Here is a 16,838-nt window from a genome sequence, read left to right as displayed (position 1 = left end):
TAAATAAATAAATATAAAGCTAAACATAGTTGTCCAGATGACACACGCCTACACTCCCAGCCCTTGGGAAGCTGAGAGAGGGGATCATGAGTTTGAAACCAAACTGGGCTATGTAGCAGGTTCAGCGTAGCCTGTACTACACAGTAATGGCTCTGTCTCAGAATAAATCAGTGGGGACTGGAGAGATGTGCCAACAATAGAGAGCACTTACTGCTCTAGTAAAGAACCCACCCAAAGACTCGTAACTTCCATATAAAGGAATCTTACGCCCTCCTGTGGCCGCCTTAGGCATCACATGTATGATGTACTTATATACATGCAAGTAAACCACTCATACATATAAAGTATGAATCAAGAAATCTTTAAAAAAAATAAATGAGCAGGCTGAGCGTTGGTGGTGCACACCTTTAATCCCAGCACTCAGGCAGCAGAAGCAAGTGGATCTCTGTGAGTTCCGGGCCCATCTGGTCTACAGAGAGAGTTCAGGACAGCTGGGGTTGCACAGTGAAAACCTGTCTCAAAAACCCAATAAATAAATACAAATAAATGATGAAATAACTAATTATCTGAAAGCACTAATTGTGCTTATGATCTGTGTACTGTGTGTACACTATAATTTCATCAAAAAGTTCTAAAGAAAGGACCAGAGATCATTAGGGCCAGAAACCACTCTGGAGACGTCTTATACTGAAGCTGGGTATCCTTGCTCACAGACAAAAACCTTCATCATAATTAAGTTTCCTGGCTATCCCGTGGAAAATTAATAACAGCATTTTTTAAATCACTCCCACATTAATTTCAGACCCAAGGGGAACTGCTTCTGCTGTTCTGTCTTCTTCCACCAGACTACAGAGCAACATGTGATCTGTGTTTCATTGCTGGGTTTTCATTTGGCGTTTGTCCTTTGTTGTTGTTGTTGTTGTTTTCTTTGGGTTACTTTGCTTTGTGTTGTTTAATTTTAAGATAGGCTCTTACTCTATAGTCCAGGCTAATGTCACCATGTGGCCCAGGTTGGCCTCAAACTCAAGTGTTAGTATTTCAGAGTATGCCTCCATGCCTGATTTTGAATTTGTCATGCAGGTTATAAGCATCCTGACTTACTGAGTGACTGAGTCATCAATCATCTGCCTGGAAATCTGGTGTGACTACTTATCCCGGATTTTATACTGCCTGGCTCCACCCCGTGTCTTAGCTCATTCTCTCCACCCCAACCCCCGTGGAAAGTCAACAGATCCCTGCCTTGCTCGGGCTTGCAGGTAAGATAAAGTCACGGTGCCTAGAGGGAGACACGGCAACTGGTTCCCAACATAACCAGTAGAGGATTATGAGTGCTCCCTATCACTGCTAAATCTGGTCTTTGGCACCTTGTTTATTATCGTCGTATGTCAGCATCTTCCACTGGCTCTTTGCCAGCCAGGATTCTCTGCCTTCTGCAAGATTTGAGGGTTGGTTGCTCTGTGATTGGACTGAGAACTGTAACCGGGCGGAGGTTCTTTGATGACAGAACTCTCCCACTCTGAATAGTTCCCAAAAGCCTCAACATTGCACACTGGGGGCTCTAGGTCTAGCTGATTTTTGCTTAACCTTTACTTAACCTCCCAGATTTAACCAGCCATGTTTTACCCATTCATTCAACTATAGAATGTCTGCAATATGTGGTATCTGCATCCTGGGTACAAAATGGTGAATAAAACAGACACTATCTATCTATGGGTTAGACAAAGATAAAGTCAAAAAGTGCCGGGGTGGGGGGACCACAGAGAAGCACCTCAGCCATCACGATGCATCACCTGGCAGTTTCTGAGAGCAGGGTGTCTCCTCTCTGGCTAGTTTCCTCTGTGGTTTGTTGTCTATTCCTGATCTCTTCAGGTAGTCTTCCCTTCCCGTGTAGATAAGGATGCCAGTTATATTGGTGAGGGTCACCCTAGTGACCTCATTTTAATTTAATTGCCTCTTCTCCAAATACGATGATCTTGCAATCAAAGAGTTTCTGGAGTGTGTCCAGAAAGAGGGGCTTTCAGTGTGGTTCTGCGGCAATACAGACTCAGAAAAGGGGAGGGGGTAAGGAGGTTTCATGCCTTTCTTTAATCCCAGCATTTGGGAGGCAGAGGCACGCAGATCTCTGTGAGTTCAAGGTCAGCCTGGCCTGTAAAATGAGTTCCAGGCTAGTCAGAGTTGTTACACAGAGAAACCCTGTCTCAAAAATAAAATAAAATAAAATAAAAAGAATAAGAATAAGGAGGAGGAGGCACTAAAGGACAAGGCTTGGCTAAGGGGCAAGCTGGAGTGTGGGGGGTTATAGCTAGGGGGAGAGAAGAGGGTGGGGTCAAGATGTAACTGGAAGGAGCAGGGAGTGCAAGTTCGCACCCACCTGCCTGCTTGGGAAAAGAAGGACCAAGAAGGAGGACCAGGCATACAGAAGAAAAGCTCCCCTTGCCACGGAGAGAGCACTCGGCATTGCCCACCAAGCACCATCTCTAAGAATCACATCTTACAAGAAGAATGAAGGGAAAACCTAGGCGTTCAGCCTGCTCTGGTTACATTTTATGTCACTTACTTCAGACATTGAAAATCCTCTGGCCTGGTTACTTTCCTCATTTCTCCTTGGGCTTCCAGATCCTTCAAGAGGCAGCAAGGCAGGCATGATTCAACAACAGTTGCTATTGCTTTAATGTGTCCTGAAGAGAACCAGGCATGGTGGTGCAAACCTGTGATCCCAACATGAGAGGTGAAGGCTAAGAAGATCAGAAGTTCAAGACCAGCATCAGCTACATAGCAAGCTTGATGTCAGCCTGAGCTAAGTGAGAGCCTGTCAATGTCAAGACAAAGCCATATCTGGAAATGAAAACATGCTATCTACCACGTATGTAGTGGTGTTCATATGTGTGTTGCACACCACGTCACTACATAAATTTTCCGAGTAATTCTCATACCCTGTAAGGTAGTTACCATTATCTCCATTTTACAGACAGACAAACGGATGATCAAAGGGTAGAGTAGCTTGTCAAGGGTTATGAAGCTGCATAGAACCATGAACTCAGCTATTTCTGTTTTGTTGATCACCTCCAGCAAGCCTTCCCTTTGAGAACCAAATAAATTTAAGCCCATCCCATGTAAGCCTCCTTACCCCTCTCATATGTTCTCACTGAAAATAATTAAGTACCATAGTTAAAAAAAATTCTCAGGAACTTAGGCTCCATGATTGAAAAAACTATTTAGGAGGCTGAAGAGATAGCTCAGTGGTTAAGAGCACTGGCTGCTCTTTTAGGGACCTGGGTTCAATCATCACCCACATGGCAGTTCACAACTGTCTGTAGTGCAAGTTCCAGAAAATCTGACACCCTCACACAGACAGACAAAACATCAATGAACATAAAATGTTTTTTTAAAAAGGGAAGAAAACCATTTAGATCAAAACTCTTGGCTTAAGTGAGACCTGGTACACATATGTTGGAGGGACAAATGTCCTTGCATCCACTGACCATTAGGGAACCAGGACTGTTAAACACACAGGGGTCTCTCCTCAATAGAAGAGATAAAGTATCTGTTTTTCTGCTCAGAAACCTGGGAGTGGATTTTTGTTAATGACTCGGTGACCTTTTGCTATAGAGGCAGACTTCACCCACCTTTTACTATGGAGGCAGACCTCACCCAAATTCCCCAGGATAATTATCCCAGACTCTTCCCTCCCTAGACTGGTACCCATCCTTAGAGGAGATGTCACAAGAACTTTATGGCCTGCTGACCTCTATGTTGTGGTCAGAGACCACACTAGATTCTAGGTCTGTTAGCTATAGAACCTCCCTCACAGTCTCATGTACTTTGTAAAGGAGTCTCCATGTAGTCACACCTTAAGCTTTACTGTGCACCTGGAATTGGACTGACTGTTGCCTGGAAACCTTTTTCCCAAACTGTGCTGTTTTAAATATGCTGACAATGAGCCACCTGGCATTAGACTTCCTGAAGTCTGATCCAGTCAATCTGTACCAGGTTCACATTCTTATCTCTTCATAGGGTTCTATACCCTGCCTGGATATCTGCAGGAACCCCCTTATACAGACTACTAAACTCCCCACTTACAAAAGCAGATTAAACAGCCAAGGCATCCCCCGCAGTCCATGGCTGGCATGCAGGGAATCTGGCACCCGAGTGACTGTCTGGGAATAGAATCTCAGGCTCCTGGCATGCACGTGTAGCCTCAGCATTTAAGGGATGACAGACATTGAGGCAGGAAGGTTGTTCCAAGTTCAAGGGCAGCTTGGGCCACATAGTGAGTATGGGCTAGCTATAGCTATATAGCAAGACCCTGCATCATACATTAACTAATTAATGAATTAATTGGCAGCTACATCTAGTTTCAGTTCTCCGATTAACAAGTTTTGTGGAATGGAAAACTTGACTAAAATAAGTTTATCCAATGGCCTTCAAAGATTCCAAACATCCACAGGAGCCACCTTTTCCCATGACAGTGGTAGACCTGTTCATTTGCTCACACATTTGCTAAGCACCTGTGATGTGGATAATCTAGACACTTGGATGGGGTAACAGTGAAGATAACAGTCTGCATGGAGGAGATTACAGTCAGTTCCTAGAGAGGAGATACATGTAATAAACAGAAAGTGTACAAGAGATGAATGAAGTAATAGATGTGTGTGATGGAAGCCAAGAACTTGGGGAATCCGACAAGGTATGGAAAGTACAAGATTCGAGAGAAGAATGGGATGTAGATGATAGAAAGAAGAAAAATGCCATTGGGGGGGACCCTGAGGTGTGGGTGAGGCAGTGGTAGTAGAGGTGGAGACTAGGAAGAGGTAAGGTGTTATGCCAGCTATTTCTGAGGGATAAATACCTATTTTTGAGTGTATGAGAAAGTGTGGTTTTCAGGAGGAGCTAGATAGATGGGATGCAACCAGGAGGTATGAGCAAGAATGAGCAGGGAGTGATGGATGCTTTGATAAAGAAAGAGGCAAGAGGGATGAATTTGAAAGATCTTGTGAAATCAGAATTGTCAATGATGAGCTTGAGCCGCTCCTGACAGCACTGCCCCAGGGGATCTGTGAAACAGCTTTGAAGTCAGAGGTTTCTAGACTTTCTGAGGTATTGTGCAAGCTCTCATCCATTAGTGCAAGGCAACACTAGGACTGCCAATGTTGTCAGTCTTGAAAAGGCCCTTTGCAAGGATGCTGTGTGGATATAAGGAAAGAGAAGTTTTTTTTTTCTTTCTCCCCATTAGTTGGGCCGGGACAAGGGAAAAGGACAGTTGAATGGGTTAACATTGAAGTGACACAGAAGCTAATCATAGGCCATCGGTTGTAGAGAGATTGAGTAGGTTGGCCTTTTAAATGTTTTTATCTTATTTTTAATTGACACATAACACTGCACATATTCATGGGGACAACCTGGTTTTTGGCTGACAACGTGGCAATCCTGTCACCTTATTTACTCCCTGTTGGTCACACCTGCGTAGGAACAGAACCGTCACCCGAGACTAGTGGAATGGCACTGGGCTAGGACAAACATTGGAAGGACTGGCCCATGACACAAACCCAGAACTGACCTATGTCCTTTTACATTAAATGGCACACACTGCCAACATCTCCTTTAGCTCATTCCTTGGGCCTCTTTCCTGTGTTTTCTCTAGCATGTCTACCTAGACTATCGTGGTATCTGGGTTTATACCCTCTCCTACCACCATAGGCTTAAGACAACAAACTGTGAGTTACTGGGTGTATAAGAATCACAAGGAAGCTTGTTTGAAGGCATGAACAGAGAAGCTCAGTAGTCCACCTTGATCCAGCATCTCAGCTCACTCTGATACAGGTGGCCCCCATCCAGGAACATATTGATCCATATGAAAACCAAACTCATAAATTAGCATTTCTCAGGCAGCCTTTGGGCAGTGTGATAGCTAAGTGGGTACAGGGCATTTGCCTCAATGCGTAATGACTTGGGACTCACATGGGGAAGAGAGAACTGACTTCTATAATTGTCCTGTGGTCTCCACATGCACTCTGTGGCATGTGCACACACACACACACACACACACACACACACACACACACACACACACGCACACACACACACACACACACACACACACACACAAAAGAAAATACTCAAAAAATGTTTTTATAGTATCCTTTGAGAGTGTTTCCCCTATGTTGATGTAGAGATCTTTAGGCCCACTTTTACCAGAGTATAAGCTGACATGGTTATTTTGGGAAGTGCCTACAATCTGAAAGATTTACAATTTCATCCAGTGATATTGTTGGATTGATCCGACAATGTTGGTTGCATAACTCCACTCCACCCTGACATTCCAATTAATCATAAAAATTGGCTAAGTCAGCTTCAGTATGCCAGGCCTCTTGCTGAATATCCATCATGGATTGGGTCACTTCCTTTCCTCATCAACTGACAAAAACAGGACTTGACTCACAGGTCAGGCTACTGAGCCAATGTCTGAGTGATCCCTAGGCTCATGTAGGCCTCTGTGAATTATTCTGGATGTACTCAGAAGCCAGTGGGATTGTTGAAATTACAGGTTCCACTGTCTCTTGGAAAAGGAGAAAGAATGTAATTGATATTGCACTCAGGCCCTCCTGAGTTACAAACAGAGAGATTATCCAAAGATGAATGAGGGTGGGTTGTGGCAGAGGCAAACAAGGCACATGTATTCAAGGAGATGGTGGCAAGAGAGAGTTTTTAAAAGGCAAAGTGGTTACAAGAATCAAAATAACATGGTCGGTGTCAGTCCAAGAGTCAGAAGGAGAGCTATAGATGTCCTTGCAGAAGGAAGCTTGTGATGGCCTCTATATAAGGTTATGGTTCCAGGGTGGTGTTATAAGCTTAGATTCCTTCATCCAGTTCCTCCCAGCTTCAGTTACTTATTTGTTTAGAGTTTAACAAAAGTGACTCCATTTTGAGTTTTACAACTTTTGCTTTCTGAATGAAGAAATGTTATGGGCTACTAGAAAGTTGAAGATTGGAAATGTTTGGAATGGGGGCTGGAGAGATGGTTCAGTGGTTAAGAGCACTGGCTGCTCTTCCAGAGGTCCCCAATTCAATTCCCAGCACCCACATGGCAGATCACAACCTTCTGTAACTCCAGTACAGACAGGCATGCAAGCAAAACACCAATGCACATCAATTAAAAAAATCAAATAAGTGGGGAAAAGTGTGGGATGATGGGATGGCTCGTCTGCACCAAGTCTGAGGACCTGAGTTCAATATTTGAACCCATGTGGTGGAAATAAAAAAAGATTCCCACAATTTGTCCTTTGACTTCCATACACACGCTGTGGCACAACCACGCATATACACACACAATAAACCAATAAACAAATGTAAAGACTGTATCTTAAAAAGAAAGTGCTTGACACCTCGGTGCCTCCGCATGTGTCTACACATGGCTTCCATCTTTCATCCTTTGTCTCCCAGGATCCAGGAAAGAGTCTGGTGCAGACACAACCATAGACTTACTGACTTTGGCTACTCTAGCTCCATCCTCAACTATGCTCAGCTCATCAAGCCCCTCAAGGAAGGAGGCTAGTCCAGAGCTGCACATGCCCTCATCTTCTTTCCTCAGGACACCCCATCTGTAACCCTCCTCAACTCTCACTCAGCTTCTACGAAAGCTCCATGGGGCCTCACTTCTCACCTGTTACAGATTATGAATTCCAAGGGAAAGGCAGAACTCTCTCCAGACAATTGTCTCATATTGTCTAGAATCCTTATTTCTTGTAACACAAACATTTTTCTTACAGTTTTGGAAATTTCTGGTGGCCAAAGGAGTTAGGAGGAAAAATTTTTTTCAAAGAAATTCCTAGTGCTAAGAATGCCATAACCCTGATTATTAAGATATAAATCCCATACTGAAGGAAAAAAAAATGAAACCTGTCTACTCAATGAAGGAAAATCACTAGTGAGGATTTTCTGTAAATATCCATCTTTAACTGAGCATAGTCTAGAAACACTTTAACATAGACACCTGTAGTAATTAGATGTGTCTTTTAGGTTTTCAACTCTCCTCTAGAATTATTTAACCCAGCACTGTTTTCTCCAAACAATAAATTGGCCTGCTTTCCCACACAGCAACTTCTAAGTCATCATTCTTGGCAACTTCAGGCTTTGGGAATGGGTAGGGGTGGATGCCTGGAAGACACATAGGAAGAGTGATGCTTGCAGTTTAACAAGCTTTGAATCCGGAAAATACCCTCTCTGAGTGTGAAAAGGTGAGGAATTTCCCAAGCGTTGAGAGTCATCGATGCCAAGAGGGCAGTTCCCAAATCCCATGCTTTGCCTTACACAGGATTTCGTCATCGTTCTGCACCGCTCAGCACTTTCTCCGGTCAAGTCGCACATATCTGGGAGGGTCTTTCCATCTGTACCTAACGTTGAGGGTATGCAGCGGGTTCTCCCCTCTGCCACAACTTGACACCTGGGACGGGAAAGCAGGGAAGCACAGCCAAGCCTAGGGAACTGGGGGAAAAAAAAACCTTACTGCTTTGTCCTCAGCAACCCCTAAATCCAGCCTGGTGATAAGTCTGGCATTCATGCCTTCGTCAGGAGCCAGTGCAGTGGGGGGGGGGGGTACGGAGCACAGGACTACACACCTGCAGCGGCCACTTCCGTCTCCTTCCACTTGCCTTCCTCTGAATCTAGATTTCCTGCAAAGTTGTTTTATTTATTTATTTGTTTGTTTATTTATTTATTTATTCCTTCTTTCCTTCCTTCCTTTTTTCCTTTCTTTCTTTCTGCTTTTGTTTTTGTTTTTTCTGAGACAGGGTTTCTCTGTAGCTTTGGAGGCTGTCCTGAAACTTACTCTGTAGACCAGGCTGGCCTCAAACTCACTGACATCCCCCTACCTGTGCCTCCCGAGTGCTGGGATTGAAATCCGAGCCACTTTTCCCCTTCTGGTGGGTCCTGACAGGGGACTAGGAAAAAGAGTACCACCCAGGTCACAGATCCACCCCTGCACAGGCCACCTGTGTTCAAGACAGGAATTGCTAAAATGCAATGTGGAAGAAAGGGTTGTCATTATTGTTTTTCTTATTCAGTAAGCAACATTAGAGCATCAGCTCTCCATAAAGAAAGACAAAACTGAAGACAAACTCTACACTCCTCTGTGCATCACACCGAACACACGTGAAAATAAATTCAAGATGAGCCATACACTAAATGTGAAGGCTTAAATATAGAAAGCAACTATAGGAAAATATAGGAGGATATGTTCCTGAACCTTTTGGAAAACAAATATTTTTAAAACATGACATAACAATAACCACAAAAGAGAAAAACTGGACTTCATTAGGATTAGGAATTCCTGCTCATCCAAGGCAGCCATTACCAGAGTAAAGACAAGCTGTGGCGCAACAGGAGATATTGGTCACACACACTGTTAGTCAACTTTTCATCACCATGACATAGTACCTGTGATAATCAAGGTAAATGGAGGAGAAGCTTGGTCCAGCTTAGTCACTTGACCCTGTTGCTGGGTCAGTGGCTACAGTGGGTCAAGGCAGGCATAACCTCATGGAAGCCAGGCCCCAGAGCCTATGTTTTCAGGTAGTGGTGGCCCAGGCCTTTAATGCCAGTCAAGAGGCAGAGGCAGGTGGATCATTGAGTTTGAGGCCAGCCTGGTCTACAGAGAGAGTTCCAGGACATGCAGGGATACACAGAGAAACCCTGTCTCAACACCCCCCATCCAAAAAAAGCTTCTTTCTGTTCCCATTATTGTTAATACTTTTTTTCATTGGCCAAGATGTAGAGAAACTGAAATTCTCAAACACTGGCGAGAAAGTAATGTGGCAGAACCATTTTGGAAAATAAGATTGAAGTTTCTTGAACTATAAACATGTAGGAATGGATAAGAATGAAGTGGGACTGGGGGGGGCGTGGCATGAATGTCTTTGAACCCAGCACTTGGGAGGCAGAGGCAGGTGGAGCTCTGCGAGTTCAAGACCAGCCTGGTCTACAGAGTGAGTTCCAGGACAGACTCCAAAGCTACAGAGAAACTCTGTCTTGAAAACAGAAGAAGAAGGAGAAGGAGAAGGAGGAGAAGGAGAAGGAGAAGGAGGAGGAGAAGAAGAAGAAGAACAAGAAGAAGAAGAAGAAGAAGAAGGTGCAAATATATATATATATGCAAATATATACATACATATATATATGCAAATGGCACAGTGAAACCCATTATGTTGTATGCTAACTTAAAAATAAATATCATGTACCCATCATGGGGTACAGGCTTTCTACCCCTAGGTATTCACCAAAGAAATAAGACTAAAGTGTAAGTGCTGCCCGTAAGCATTTGTAGCAGCATAATTTTTACAACCAAAACCTGAAAACAACCTTCATATCCCTGAGCAGATAAACAAACTGTGGTATACCCACTCAGTAAAATACTACAGGGGTAAGGAATGAATTCTTAACCCATGCCATGTGAGTGAATCTCAACACAGATCAAGTTAAGAGAAGGCTTGATTCATTGGAGGACATACATACGAGTACATTTGTTTAAGATGGACAGAATAACGTGATTCCTGATCGCTCAGGGATAGAAAATGTGGAGAAGCACTGAGGGGACTTTAAAAGCGCATGAGGGCTGGGAGATGGCTCAGTGGCAAAAGTACTGACCATGAAACCCTGGCGACCTAAGTCTGACCCTTGGTTCCCATGGGGGATGAGCTAATGGGGAATGAACTCCCCAAAGTTGTCCTCTGGCCTCACCTGCTTACTCACCCCTTTCCCATACACAGTAATAATACATAAGTATGTTTAAGGCAGCAAATGAAGGCACTTTATAAGCAGACTGCGGTATATATGAACACGTTACCAAAATGAACATTTCCTTGCAAGTCAATTCCAGCTCAATAAAATAGCTGTTCTCTTGGGTTTCAAGATGACATTTAGAAGTGGAAACTAAGTTGTTGGCCTCCAAGGCTCAACTCTTCCATCTCTTCCTGTCAATGTTTTTTCCTAAGCCATTTCTCACACTGGGATGATAGACACTTTCCATGCCTTCATCTTCCTCTCTGAACCATGGTCCACCCAGGTATAGAAGGCAAAGCAGGCAGTGACTTGTTTACTGGCTGATGTCCTTTCCCTGCACAGAACAGATGTCTGTGGCATCAGTGGACTTTGCTGGGATTCTCTAGAGGTCTCCACCCAGGTGGCCTTTCTGAGAGAAGTGACAAGTTCAGTACAAATGGCCTGGAGACCAACGTTACTCACCAACTCAGACCACGTTGGTTTTAGGTGTCCTCCCAGTGAACAGAGAGCCAGGCTTTCCTCCATTCATTGTCAACCATCATCTGAACAGGCCTGAAAAGATGGTATGGGATGAGAACTCAGAGGGTCAGATGACCTATAATCTGCCCAGCTCTGTCATTGGCCATATGTGACCTAGAGCAAGACACTATCTCTCTTGGCCTCAGTATCTTTCTCAACCTGTGAAAATATGGCTTGGTATAAATCAGTAGCTCTTCTTTAAAAGAACTCAAGGGGAAGCACACCCTCTGCTAATTTTAAAATAGAACTTTAGTTTATAAGGTCAGTGAAAGCCACTCCAACTGAAGCAGACACAAGGAGCAGAGCACATCTCTGCCTGTTCTCCATCACCATCTGATGGGAGATGTCATTCTGTAAATATGTTTCTCTTATTGGTTAATGAATAAAGCACTGTTGGCCAATAGGAAAGCAAGATAGGCGGGACTAGGAGACAAGGAGGATTCTGGGAGGGGTAGGATAGAGGAGTCATGATGTGATCTCAGGAGGAGAGACACAAATCTGGTGTTCTTGGTAAGATAAGACCATGTAGAAATACGTATATTAGTGATTTTGGGTTAATATTTAAGACATATCTCGTCAATAAGAAGCTCTAGACATTGGCCAGCACCATTATAATTATTAATACAGCCTCTGTGTGTGTTATTTGGGGCTGATGTGGCTATGGGACCAGGCTGTCAGGAAAGTGCTCGTAACAACCATTCTCTTTCCAATGAGTGCTAGAGTCAACCCCACTTCCCACTTCCAACACTAGATGGGAGTTCTGTTGGGCAGACTTCAACCCACCCCAAACGAAGCACTTGAATACACATCTTTAGTCAATCAATATTTGTTGGCCATTTATGTAGTAATGGTCATCAGGACATGCACAGTGCCCCTACCCACGGGGCAGTCAACGACAAACAGGGAAACACCTAGGGTAATCGAAGAACAAGGGATACAAAAAGGATGGCAGCAAGACAGTATTCTGATCAAGCTGCCAAATTTTGTTTTCTCAGGGGGAGGTTTATATAGGACCATAGGCATGGTGTGAGCAGGGTTTGCAAGTGGGCAGGATGAAAGGGTCAGTAGAAGGAATGTCCTGAACTAATCTTTAACTGGCTGTAAAACTGCAGCAGGAGGAATATCCTGAACTATTCTTTAACTTGTTGTAAAACCATAAGCCTGTGTCTTGGAATGTTCTTCTGAACATTCTGCTTACTTCTTAAGAGGCAGTAATTTTCTATCTCCGAGGCCTGAGGTAGTGAGGATGGTGATGGTCCCCAACAGCATAGGGCAGCAATGAGGGAAGTACAGCCAGGGTTGTTTCCCAAATACTTTCTACGCATGTCTAATGGAGAAGGGCAAACTAAAGACTTATTCATCCCTCAGACATGTGTTGAACACTTACTGTCTACTAAGTATTTGCCCCTGACTCTGGGATCTGGAAAGTCATTCCAAATAACAAAGACCATAAAAACTAAAAAGAGAAAGAAAGAAAGAAGAAAAGAGAAAGGAAGAAGAAAAGGGAGGGAAGGAGGGAGGAGGGGGGGAGGGGGGATAGAGAGAGAACCACAGCCTGTGAAGAGTGTTCTTAGGAAAGAAAGGTAGTACCATAGAGACCACTGGGAGGGAGAGAAGTCCTCTGTTAACCTGTGACATTTCTGCTGAGGTGACAGATAAGAACCCCAGAAGGAGCATTCCTGTCTTGCAGTATTAAGAAGAAATTGGTGTGTCTCGTTAGAATTGAATGAGGCCAGGGCATCTAGAATGTGCAAACAGAGAAACTTCACTGAGACGACCTTAACAGTTAGGCAAAGCCTAAGTAGTAGTGCATTGTATGGGTTGGTGATGTTCTCTTTCTCTCTCTCTCTCTCTCTCTCTCTCTCTCTCTCTCTCTCTCTCTCTCTCCATCCACCCTTCTCTCATTTCTTTTCTTAAATCAGTGGGGGAAATTTTATGTAAATTACCCAGAGGTATAACATCATCCCATTTGTGTTTACAAAAGGTCATTGGCTGCCAAGAGGAGAACAGAGGGCACATGATAAATTTTAACAAAAAAGGGCAAATTTTCCTGATGGGCCATATTTAAAAATAAGAAGATAAAGTAGGATCCTCTGGCTTCTGGATCGAGCAGCTGCAAGGCTGGCAGTGCCCTTGTCCAGACAGGAGGAGATGCCAGTAGGGGAAGTGTGTCAGTCAGAGTCCCTGAGGGGACCAGAGCCAGTGGGATAAAAACATGGATGGTAAAGACTTTATTGAATCAGTTTACATTAAAACTGCAACATGAGCTGAATCACACCAGAGGCTGGGAACCCAGTGGCCTCACGGTTCCTGGGGCTCCCCTCCTCAGCAGTCGGAGTGATCCCACAGAAGCTGAACTCCCTTGTTGGAGAGGTCAGAAACTCAGTCCTCAAGCGGACTGCCTTAGTAGTCTTGCTCTGATACCAAAAGCCTAGGAGGTTCCCGGGGAGCCTCTTGTCAGTTGTCCATGGTGGAAGCTTAGAAATGATGGCTGAGGGGCTGGAGAGATGGCTCAGTGGTTAGAGCACTGGCTGCTCCTCCAGAGGTCCTGAGTTTGATTCCCAGCGACCACATGGTGGCTCACAATGCAGACAGAACACTGTATACATAATAAATAAAATAAATCTTTAAAAAGAAAAGAAAATAAAGAAATGCTGGTTCTGATATCATTGGAGGGATCAGCAGCGGCAACAGGGTAAGTCAAGCGGGAAGGCCAAGCAATCAAAAGTCAAGCCATCCATCATCTGCCACACCCTTTTCATCCAGACTTTCGGCATATATCCAGAATGTTCTAGATTTCTAGGTTCCAACTGATATTAAAACCAACCCAAATAGCAAGTCAGTCTGAGGCAAGGGGATGCCAAGGCTACAGATGTGACCAAACTCAGAGAGTACTTCAGAGCCAAAGCCACAGCTTCTGGGCCCAGGTGTTTTATTTATTTTAGCATGTGTCTCTCAGGTCCCTAGAACTAGAGTTACAGACAGTAGTGAGCTGCCATGTGGGTGCTAGGAATTGAACCCAGGTCCTCTGGAAGAGCAGCCAGTGCTCTTAACCACTGAGCCTTCCCTCCAGCCCTTGGGGGAGATTTTAACAGCCTCAAACTCAAGTTACTCCAGCAGTTTTGTGATGGCAGAGTCTGGCCTCTTGACTTGCCCCAATTGTGATCCTCCCTTCCTCCCTTCCTCCCTCTCTCCCTCCCTCCCTCCCTCCCTTCCTCCCTCCCTTCCTCCCTTCCTTCCTCCCTCCCTCCCTCCCTCCCTCCCTTCCTCCCTCCCTTCCTCCCTCCCTTCCTCCCCCTCCCTTCCTCCCTTCTTTCCTTCCTTTTTTAAATGACATAGATTTTATCCCTCCAACTCTCCCTTCCCACCTCCCCCATACAGCCCCCCCACATTCTTTTCCTAACTTGATGTCCTTTTGAATTTGTGCTGGCTGTTGGGATGTTGACTGATCTTATTGGCTTGGTCTTGTGCAGGTGACCATAACTACAGTGAGTTCAGGGCGGCCTTGCCACACCCAGAAGACAGAGCTCCATAACACTCCTCCTCATTCCCCACTAGTTTGCATCTTTAATGTCATTGTTAATACGTCATTATTCCCCACTAGTTTCCATCTTTAATATGTCATTGTTAATATGTCATTATTCCCCACTAGTTTCCATCTTTAATGTCATTGTTAATATGTCATTATTCCCCACTAGTTTCCATCTTTAATATGTCATTGTTAATATGTCATTATTCTCCACCACTTTTCCTCCTTCTGCCAGTGTCAGGGAGAGCTATGCCTTGGCTTGTACTTCATCTCTGGCATTCAAAGGCTGTCAGCCAGGTGTGGTGGCCTTTAGTCTCAGCACGAGAGAGGCAGAGGCAGAGAGGCAGGGGGATATCCATGAGTTCAAGGATAGCCTGGTCTACAGAGTGAGTTCCACACCAGCCTACGAAATTTAAAAAAAAAAAAAAAGTTTGCTTTTTAAAAGAAACTTTTGTCAAAGAAACATTTCAAACTTTTGACTTAGTGCAAAAGGAATCATTCTAATGACTTGTTAGGGGCATGTAAGGGGGTGATACCCACCCCCTCCTCATTCTAAGGAACACACTCCTATGACAAAAGACAGCATAGAGGTCTGGAGAGATGGCTCAGTGGTTAGAGCACCAGCTGCTCTTCAAAGGAACTGCATTCATATCCCAGCACCCACATTGCAGCTCACAACTGTCTGTAACTCCAATCCTGGGGAGATCTGATATCCCCTTCTGGCTTTCCTGCCACCAGGAACCCATAGTATAGAGACATACATGCAAGCAGAACACCCATACACATAATTAAAAAAAGAAAGAAAGAAAGACAGCCTAGAAAAAAAATCACGGCAGGTTTATGTAATCAAACTTTTACATGATACAGGAAAATTTGGAAATAAAGACCCAAAACCCAGGAACAGCTGTCCATTTTTAACGTTATTAATTGGCCAAAAAATGGATAACTAACTGCGGATGCGATTGAACAAGAAGGCTCATGGCCCACTGGTGAAAGACTAGGGAGGAGAACCACAGATCCCTGTCTACAGCTGTCCATCTCTATGAGATCCCTGTCTGCAGGCTGCCCATCTTTATGAGATCCCTGCCTGCTGGCCACCCATCTCTATGAGATCCCTGCCTGCGGGCTGCCCATCTCTATGATACTGGGCAGAGCCCTCCTAGAATGAAGATTTTATGACCTCCTACAAGGCAAGGCAGGGGAGGGTTCGAACAAGGTTTCTAGGTTTTATGGCTGTCTTCAACAGAGGGGTAGTGTTTTATGATCTGCCTTGGGAAAGAATAAAGTTTCTTGGTGGCACTAAGGATTGAACCTCGTGCATTGAACAAGCCAGGCAGAGTTCTACCACTGAGCCACATCCTCGACCTTTAATGTGTCATTTTCTGAGTCTGAAAATCAGTGAAGAAATTTACAAGAACAGGGCATTTTAAAACAGCAGATGTTAGAACTGGGCATAGTGGCACATGCTATAATCCCAGAATTTGAGAGGTAGATTCAAAAGGATTGTGAGTTCAAGGTCAAGATGGGATGCATAGGGAGTTTACAGAAAGCCTGGACTACATAATAGCAATACTCCATCTCCATTGAAAATCAATCAATCATCAGAGCTCTATTTAGTCGAATATCATGACTGTTGATCCTGTCAACTTTGTGGGGCTTCATTAAAAAGACCTTGGACATAAACCTCTGGGTCAATGGAGGTGGGAAGACCCATCCTAAACATGGGTGATATCATGCCATCCCTGGTCCTGGACTAAATAAACAGGAGATGCTGAGCACCAGCATCGACCTTCTCTGCTTCCTGACTTTAGACGGGGGGATGGGTTGCCATGCCTACTGCCATGCTGTCCCCTGCATGATGGATTTATGCTGGAATCACAGCCAAAATAGGCCAGTCCTTCCTTAAGTTGCTTTCCCACGCATTTTGTCACAGCAATGAGAAAAATAACTTAACACAAGCATAAACTCTCACATTTTTACAATTGTAGGCATTTTTACCAAACTGAAACAGGAAATTTAG

Source organism: Phodopus roborovskii, unplaced genomic scaffold, assembly GCF_943737965.1.
Source record: "Phodopus roborovskii unplaced genomic scaffold, PHOROB, whole genome shotgun sequence".
Taxonomy (NCBI): Eukaryota; Metazoa; Chordata; class Mammalia; order Rodentia; family Cricetidae; genus Phodopus; species Phodopus roborovskii.
Note: the sequence above shows the minus strand (reverse complement) of the source record.